Raw genomic sequence first — 9038 nt, 5'->3', positions numbered from 1 at the left:
TGGTCATAGAAGTCATGATTACAGTTCAATGTTATATGGCTTCATACAGATGAGGGTTAATTTGAAGACTAATTTCGATGGCAAAACCTGCCAAAATTCTTATCTCTTATCCTAACATGATACTGATGAATACTATAAAACAGGAAAGTCAGACAATGATACTTAGTTTTTTCAAGGAATAAAAAGATATGGCAAAAAAGAAAAAAGATGGAAAAAGTAAATAAAATACACAGACTTTCTATTAAATGGTTAAATAAGATGAAACTCCATGAAAAAAATTGTCGAAAAACATTCAAATTCCTCCAAGGTCAGCACTTGTCACAGTATGTGTTCAGGTTGCATCTTCTCGTCAAAAACTGCTTTGCTTACCTTCTCCATTCTGAGTTAGTCATCTAGGCTCTGAGCAGTCAGAGTAAAACCCTGTAGGTCTCCTGCTCGATACGTTTGCCTGCTTGATTTGAGCTAGTCCCACTGCAATGAAGGGAGCCAGCATGGTCACTTGAACTCTCTATAGCAGAACGAAACCAGCTTAAGACAGTGATTACATTGCTGATCCCTCAACACGACGCAAGCAGAGCATTCATAAGAAGCAGACTGTGACCCCAGTGGTTTCAGAGGACTTCCGCTCTGCCTTAGTCACTCTGGAAGCTGACTTATTTAAGCACTGCAGATGCTTGAGGAGCCTATCATTTTACAGGAGAAATAGACTATTCTGACTTCCTGTATCAGTTCCCTCACTGCGGTGCATTATCACCCCTTGTTCTCCTCTCAGCTCTAGGATGCTATCTGGCACAGCCCCATGCAGGCCCTGTGCATGCTGCCACAGTCTTTGCGAGTTCATACGTGCATAAGTCCTTCTGTGTTTGGAAGACCTTGTTTCCTTGCTGTTCTCCATCCCCTTTGGCTCTTATAATCTTTCCACCATCTCTTCTATAGAGTTCCCCGAACCTCAAAGGGAGGGATTTGACGGAGACATCTTGTCTAGGGCTGAGGCTCTTGCGCATTACTAAGTTTGGCTATCAGCATGAGGTGCAGACTTGGCCCCCTCTGGACTTCAGCTGAACTACAGCTTCTGTGTGCTTACCCTGAGGAAGATACTGTCTCAAACTGCTCATTTCTTAATCACAGCTGATTCTTTAGTCCCAGCAGACCAGAAATCAATTCTCCCAGAATAGCAAAGGTTTCACTTAAATGTTTCCAATCTTTTGTTAACCACAGCTGATTCTTTACAAAATGTTAATGGTGAATGACCCTGATAGAATTTTTCAAGGACTCTCAAAACTTCCCTCTGAAATTTCACAAGGCAGGATTCCCTCATCTTCACTGTTCTCAGCATTACCTACTAAGTTCCTCTAATAGTTCATTACATTCTGAATTCAACAGCTTTTCCAACCCAAAGCTCCAATCTTCTTCCACAGTCCTTCCCCAAACATGGCCAGGTTTGTCACAGGAATACCCCCTAAGCCAAATGCCATATTATATCTTATTTAGGGTTTCTACTGTTGTGATAAAACACAATAAACAAAAAATGTTTATTTCATCTTAAAACTCTCAGGTCACACTCCATCACTAAGGGAAGTCAGGGCAGGAACTCAAGGCAGGAACATAGAGGCAGGAACTGAAACAGAGGCCATTAAAGAATACTGCTTACTGGCTTGGTCCTCTTGACTTACTCAGTTTATATTTTTACACACCCCAAGACCAGCTGCTCAGGGGTAGCACCATAAACATTAGATTGTCCTTTTCCACATTAGTTAATCAAGAGACTGCCTCCTAGGCCAAATTATGGAAGCATTTTCTCATGGAGAGTCCCTCATTCCCTCCTCTCTGGTGACTCTAGATTGAGTCCAGGTGATAAAAAAAACCCAAGCCAACACACTCAGTTTCCCCCTAAGTAAAGAGTGGCTAATGGTTGTTCCCATGTCAATGTGGCAACCTCTGCTCTACTCAGTATCAATATGCTCCTCACAGATAACATGATGTGACCACCCCAATCCATGATTGGTTTCTGATACTTATTGTCATCAAATCTGTAAATAAAGTGAGGAGGAAAGAAAGGCAAGGGAATAAATAATGCAATTACAGTACAGGTTTTACCTATGAAAGAACCCATGAAGGAGTTCTCTGGTATAAGATGCAGAGCCTGAAATCTACTTACAGGCTGGGGTACTTAAAGACAAATAAGTGGAAAAGGGAAGAGAGCTAAAAAAAAAAAAAAGTCCACCTTTTGGGTCCAAAGTTGGCTGTTTCTGGAGGTGCTCAGGGAAATATAGTGAGTGCTGGGGAAAAAAATAGCACTGCTCCAGCACCATGTGTGCTGCCATGCTCCCTGCCATGATGCTAATGGAGTAAGCGTCTGAAACTGTAAGCAAGCCCCCAATTAAATGCTCTCTTTTATGAGCTGCCATGGTCGTGTTTTCTCTTCACAGCAACAGAACACTGAATAAGAGAGCTCCATAAGACTGGCCTCTAGTAGGCAAGCCTGTGTAGCAGTCTCCACTTAATTACTGATGTGGACAGGCCAAGTCCTTGGTGGGTGGTACCATCCCTGGACTGGCGGTCCTAGAGCACATAAACAAGCAATGTGAGCAAGACACGAGGAACATGATAGTGAACAGCATTCATCCATGGTCTCTGCTTAAGTTCCTGTCTCCAGCATTCTACCTTGGCTGCCCTGATGATGGACTGTGGTGTGTAAGCCAAGTAAACCATTTCCTTCCCAAGTTGATTTCGGTTGGTGCTTAATCACAGCAATGGAAAGCAAGCTAAAGCAGAAATTGGTTCCAGAATTGGGGTATTGCTGTTCACAGACATGACCATGTTGGTTTTTGGAGAATTTTGGCTGGACTTTGGAACTTTGGGTTGGAAGACGATTTTCTTTTTTAATTAAACATATTTTATTACTTTCCTTTATCCCCTGGTGCTTAGAACTTAATGGGCTATTCCGTGGAAGTTCGGAAGGTAAAAATTTGGAAAGAAATGCAGACAATGGAGGCATGGATTTTGTAGTTTCAGCAAGAGGCAAAGACTATCAGGATGTTCATATGATATTTTGAATTGAGAATCCGGTTTCTGGTCAGCTGGTGCTTAAGCACCACCTGTGATTAACAAGAAATGAGCAATACTAAAGTAAAAACTTTACTGGGACAATTGATGCTGGTTAGAGGATACTAAGACATCAGGCATGATGAAGAAGAGACCAGCATCACTGAAGCAAAATCTTCTGAGAGTATTTCTTCAGGACAAAGACACAGAATCATTCCCTCCCCAAGTTGGGTTCATTAGTGTTTTATCACAGCAATCAAAAGCAAACTAAAACAGTCACTTTTCACTCCATTGCCCATTTCAGTATCCTGTGTGCTTATATTTTAATATGCCCCCACCCTCGCAACAGAATTCAAATTTCTGAAAGTAAAAATTTGGTATCTTGGCCTCGGCAGTGGTGGTGCACTCCTTTAATCCCAGCACTCAGGAGGCAGAAGTAGGCGGATCTCTGTGAGTTTGAGGCCAGCATGGTCTACAAAGTAAGTTTCAGGATAGCCAGGGCTTTTACACAGAGAAACCCTGTCTCAAAAAACCAAAAAAAAAAAAAAAATTGATATCTCTTATTCTCCACTCTTTCCATACTTTGCAAATGGACACATGGATTAGCTGCTCAGAAAGTATTTGTTGAATACATGGCTGTTTGCATGGAATTACACCCTGGCAAGATTCCCAGTCACCACAGGGAAGTCAGCAGAGTTAGGACTTCTTGGATCTTCTTAAAGTCCCAACATACAGTCCTTCCACAAAAACTTGATTTTAGAGAAGCAAGTAGGTATAGAACATGCCTGGGAGGTTCCTTTGCTTGTCTGTTCAAGTTTCCTCACCACTGATATCTGAGAATTATTTTCCAATTGGTTCACTGTAATGGTCATAGTGTGCAAGTTTTTCACCAAGATGCAATTCCAAGAGTTTAGAGAGACTTGGCAGACATCTTGGTGACTTCATAACCCATGTAATTTGAGTTCATATCCAGATTTCTCTGTGTGTAAAATTTCAGAACACAGTGCTTGTGATCAAAGTTTTCTCAAGGTTCAGAAGAATGATCCAGAGTAAACAGATTGTTTTCAATTCGTTGTACGAATCAGACATGACTAGAATCAGCCTCTTAAGCATAGTGCCCAACCAACATCTTTCCCTTTGCTTCATGAACTTTAAGATTAGTCACACCCAATTTTTGAAAGAGAGTGAGAATGGAGAAAATTATCCAGACAACCATTGTTTCCACAGTGTGTCAATATCATAAAACACAAAAAGTACTTTTTACAAAAGTCTGCTGCCACATCTGTACCTTTTCCTCCTTCCCTATGTGACAGACTCAAATCATCTCCACACATGTGGCTAGTTGTGATGGCTGTACTTAAGAGAGGAGATTGGCTCCTGGCAGTGGTATCTGTACCACCAATTTCAAAATACCTCTGTGCTGTCTTAACATGTGGCCTGGCTCTGAAGATTGCAATGCTTGGACCTTATAAAAGAGTTCCCAGAAGTTGAGAGAGAAACAAAGTAAGTTCTCATGTTCATGTTAGACCATGGTAACATTCTCTTCTGTCTAAATACATCAGTGCAGCAGCCAGAACAAGGTTAAGACAGCTCTGAGCCATAGCATGTACTTGATAGGAGCGGAGCTGCAGTGAGTGTGGAAAGAAGAAATGATGGTGTTCTGACCAGACATGGAGTACCAGTGAGCAGAGTGGTCCAACCTTGCTTAATCACAAGCATACTCCACTGACTTTTCATTTTCTCATTTTGCCATGAGGCCAGGGCCACTAGGAGCCAAGAGAGATGGTAATAGCCAGTTGGTCTTGGATTTCTAGGTTTCTGAAATGTACCCAGAGTGCAAAGTCCCAGGAATGTGAATCATTGTTCTGTTCATGATGTCCGACAGGTGCCCTCTGTGAAAGGTCCAGTTTCAGTTGAGGAACGGCACATTTACCGTGTCAGTTAGCCAGTGTTCTCTGCAGCTGAGTAAACATATGGAGACAAAATGGTTCTGTACAAGTGCTAAAATAGCCAAAATAGCCAGTGGATTCCACACATTGCATCCTCTGCCCCCTTTTAAGTTGAGTGGATTTGGAAGGACACATCACATCCTCTGCCCCCTTGTAAGGTGAGTGGACTTAGAAGGACACATCGCATCCTCTGCCCCCTTGTAAGGTGAGTGGACTTAGAAGGACACATCGCATCCTCTGCCCCCTTGTAAGGTGAGTGGACTTGACAGGACACATTGAATCCTCTGCCCTTTTCTATGGTGGGTGGATTTAGAGGCCTGAGGAACTCTCTGAAATCACACAGCGAGAAAGTGCAGCATCTGAACTTGATGCAGTCTGAGATTTTTCTATGTGCTCTGTACTACCTCCTACTATACAGTACTGCCAACCTACTGCCAGTTTTTGTGAAGTTTTCTGCTCCTGAATTCTGTTATCACGTCTCCATTAAGGCCAGTATGAGAAAGGGAAAATAGCAATATCATTTTTTTTAAAAAAAGTGTTTATTTGCTGGGCAGTGGCAGGCAGATGTCCAAGTTTGAGGCCTGCCTGGTCTACCTAATGAGTTCCAGGACAACCAGGGCTACTCAGAAAAACCCTGTCTCAAAAAAAAAAAAAAACCTGAAAAAACCCAAAAACAAAAATATGTGTTTATTTGATATTCACTTATTTATTGGTGTGTTGCTGGCTACTTTTATATCAACTTGACATAAACTAGTAGAGTCATTTTGGAAGATGGAACCACATTTGACAAAATGCCATCACCAGACTGACTTGTGGTACTATGGTACATATCCTTGGCTGGTGTTTAATGTGAGAAGGTCCTCCAGTTCACTGTATGGTGCCATCCCTGGGTTGGTGGTCCTGGTACTATAAGAAAGCAGGCTAAATAAGCCGTGAGGAGCAAGCCAGTAATCAGCACTCCTCTGTGGCTTCTGCATCAGTTCCTGCCTCCAGGTTCCTGCCCTGTTTGAGTTCCTGTCATGACTTACCTCAATGCTAGACTATGATGTAACACTAGAAGATGAAATAAAGTCTTTCTTCCCCATGTTGTTTATGGCTATAGTGCTTTATCACAGCAATAGAATCCATAACCAACACTGACTCTGTGTGTGTGTGTGTGTGTGTGTGTGTGTGTGTGTGTGTGTGTGTGTGCGCATGCAGCAGGCACACCGCCATGACATGAGTGTGGATGTTAGAGAAGAACTTAGGGAAATCATGAAACCCAGGTCTCTGAGTTTGGCAGCAAGTGCCTTAACCCACTGAATCATCTCACCTGCCCAAGAATATTATCTTCAAAGCACCTTTTTAAAATGTTAATAATCAGAACTTAAATATAATTTCAAAGTGAAAGTGTATTGAAATAATATTTTTAATGCTTTATAGAATTCTAGTTCTAGAACAATATGGAGTAGGCTCACTTTTTCCTGTTCTTACCACAATATGTGCTAAAAACTCCTGAACCATATGCATATGCAATAGAATTGTAATAAAGCTCTGAAAAGTATTGAGAAAAAGATCAACCATCGAGGGACCTGGGGGCCTGTGAAACAAAGGGGTGGCCATTACCCTGCTTTTCTTTCTGCCACGTGAACTCTGGGAGCTGGATTTGAGAGCTGAAAAGGCAGCAACCTAGAAATGAAACTAGGCAGAGAAGAAAAATCCTGCAAAAATTCATCCCTCTTTAATCAAAGGTAAATGAAAAGGGCAGCTTTACAGCACGGAGAAGCTCTTGGTGACAGCTGCCAACCATCACAGAAAAATCAGTCTGGCTATTCCCTCCTACAAACACAAAGTAAAGGAGCCAGACGTTGACCCCCATGTATCCCCAGTGAAGTGCCCCAATATCCTCTTCCCCACTGGGGTGGTATCAAAGAAGATTGGACAGGAAGTCAAGCATTCAATCAACAATCTCTGGGATGGGGGCGGGAAGAGACCAAGTGGACTCAGGACTTATACCACCTGTGCTGAGACAGGCAAAATAATGTCTCCCAGAAATGTCCACAGCCGAGTCCCTAGAACCCATTAATATGTTACATTATTAAATACTAAAATGGAATTGAGGTTGTGAGTAACCTTGAAGTCGTTACTTTCTTTTTTCTTGCAGCTTTTTTTTTTTTTAAATCAAGTCAATGCTTTTGTTATCAGTTACAAGCTTTATAGAAAAAGGTATGGAGAACAGGCTGGGGCTGTTAAAAAAAAACCTATGTTTCTGTGTTTTTGCACATTGTTCTATTTACACGCAGCTCTGGGGATGCCTCCACTTCAGGCACAGCAGCTGCACTTGTCCGAAGCCTCTTTGCAGATGCAGCCCTGGGAGCATTTTGCACAGCCTACCAGGCAGCAAGAGCAGCAGCTTTTCTTGCAGGAGGTGCATTTGAACTCTTTGCATTTGCAGGAGCAGTGCAGGAGCAGTGCAGGAACAGGATCCATCTGTGGCACAGGAGCAGTTGGGGTCCATGAGGATTGGAGGCGGCAGCTGAAGAGTGATAAGAAACCGAAGTTGGAGTACTAGGAAAAGACATGATCTTTTCTTGCCACTTTTAAGACAGACAAGAGTTTCCTGGATCATCTTGATAGATCTATTGGAGTGACCTGTGTAGTGGATACCTGTTCTACCTATGACCTTGAAGTACCAACCCCTAGATATGTAGTGGGTACCTGTTCCTTCTAGGACCTTGAAGAACCAGCCCCTGGGGCGTGGCCTTGGGGCTACCCTTAAGACCTGAGAGGCACATGCGCTGGCCCCTTCTCTCCCTCGTGTGCTTGGATGGTGTGGCCTGACTCAGGTGGCAGGAGCAGCGTGGGACAGGACCTCAGCCTTCCAGGACTCTGTTATGATTCGCCTATTCTGTTTAGGGAGTTGTCTTCTCAATTTACGTCCTAATAAACTCTTTGTACCCCTTAAGCAGACGCCCTTGGATTTCTCGCTATAGACCTGAGCTCTCAAAACCTGTGAGAGGCATGCAAAAGAATGGGTAAAATTGTGACACATCGTTTCTGTCTTTAACATTGGAGAAAGGGACCATGAGTCAAGGAGTGGAGGGACCTCTAAATCTTAGAATAGCCCCTAGCATTCAGGTACAAGGAAAACAAGACATCAGGCTTACCCTTGTGAGAAATAAAATTCTGCCACCAACTCAAAGTGAGCAGGGAATGTATTCCCCCTAAGAGCTTCCAGAAAGGAATTTAGCCAGAAAACACCCGGATTTTAGGTACACAGACTTGTACTAGACTTCTGGCCTGAAAAATTTGAAAGAAACTAAGTGTTTACTATTGTAAACTAGGACAATCTTTTATTTGTTGAGCAACAATAGGAAATAAAGCCTTATTGCCCTGTCTACATTTTTCTAATTAAAATTTTTAAAAATTTTATTTAAAATGCTTTTTTTCATTCACTGTATTTTGATTATATTCTTTTTCTTCCCACAACTACTCCCAGAACTGTGGGGCGTTTACCCAAGCACCCCCACAGTTCCCCAGAGTTTTCTTGAGTGCGAGCAGCAGGAAATATTAGATAGAAGGATTTATTGCGGAGAATATCGCGGAGATAAACAGATAGAAAATAAAGGATAGCCTCGAGAGGGCCTGGAACCTATTCCAACGGGGCCTGACTGTCTCTGCCCCAGGGTTTTTATAGAGACGCCAAGGGGTGGAGCAAAAGATCTCCTCCCCCAGCACAGCCAAGTGCAGACCATCCCAGACACCTGCACTCAGGCCCGTGGTCCTAATCATCCTCTATGCGGACCTGCTGGGTAAAGTCACAAGGAACCCGAGAACGGGCTCCCACAGGTCCCCCTTTCTTAATATATAAAAAAAATAACTATTAATGGCTTACAGCAATCTCCATAGCTGTTACACCTCCCAATATGGGAGTAGAGGATGATAAGGATGGCATTTCTCTTTTGAATTAGGTCCAAGGTGACCACAGCGGTCTTAGCTGCCTCAAGCCCTTTCTAAGCCAAAAACTCTTAAGGTGACTACAAACTTAAAGAATCCCTTAGCTTC

The 9038-nt window shown here is 42.8% G+C and overlaps 1 pseudogene; it reads right to left on the bottom strand.

Annotated features, from left to right (window-relative positions):
- Positions 1-7295: 7295 nt before the first annotated feature.
- Positions 7296-7491, bottom strand: LOC128114901 (metallothionein-2-like; annotated as a pseudogene).
- Between the last annotated feature and the right edge of the window lie 1547 nt (positions 7492-9038).

The sequence above is a fragment of the Peromyscus californicus genome, unplaced genomic scaffold, assembly GCF_007827085.1.
Source record: "Peromyscus californicus insignis strain IS unplaced genomic scaffold, ASM782708v3 Scaffold_10__1_contigs__length_136768540, whole genome shotgun sequence".
NCBI lineage: Eukaryota > Metazoa > Chordata > Mammalia > Rodentia > Cricetidae > Peromyscus > Peromyscus californicus.
Note: the sequence above shows the minus strand (reverse complement) of the source record. Positions and strands in the feature narration are given on the sequence as shown.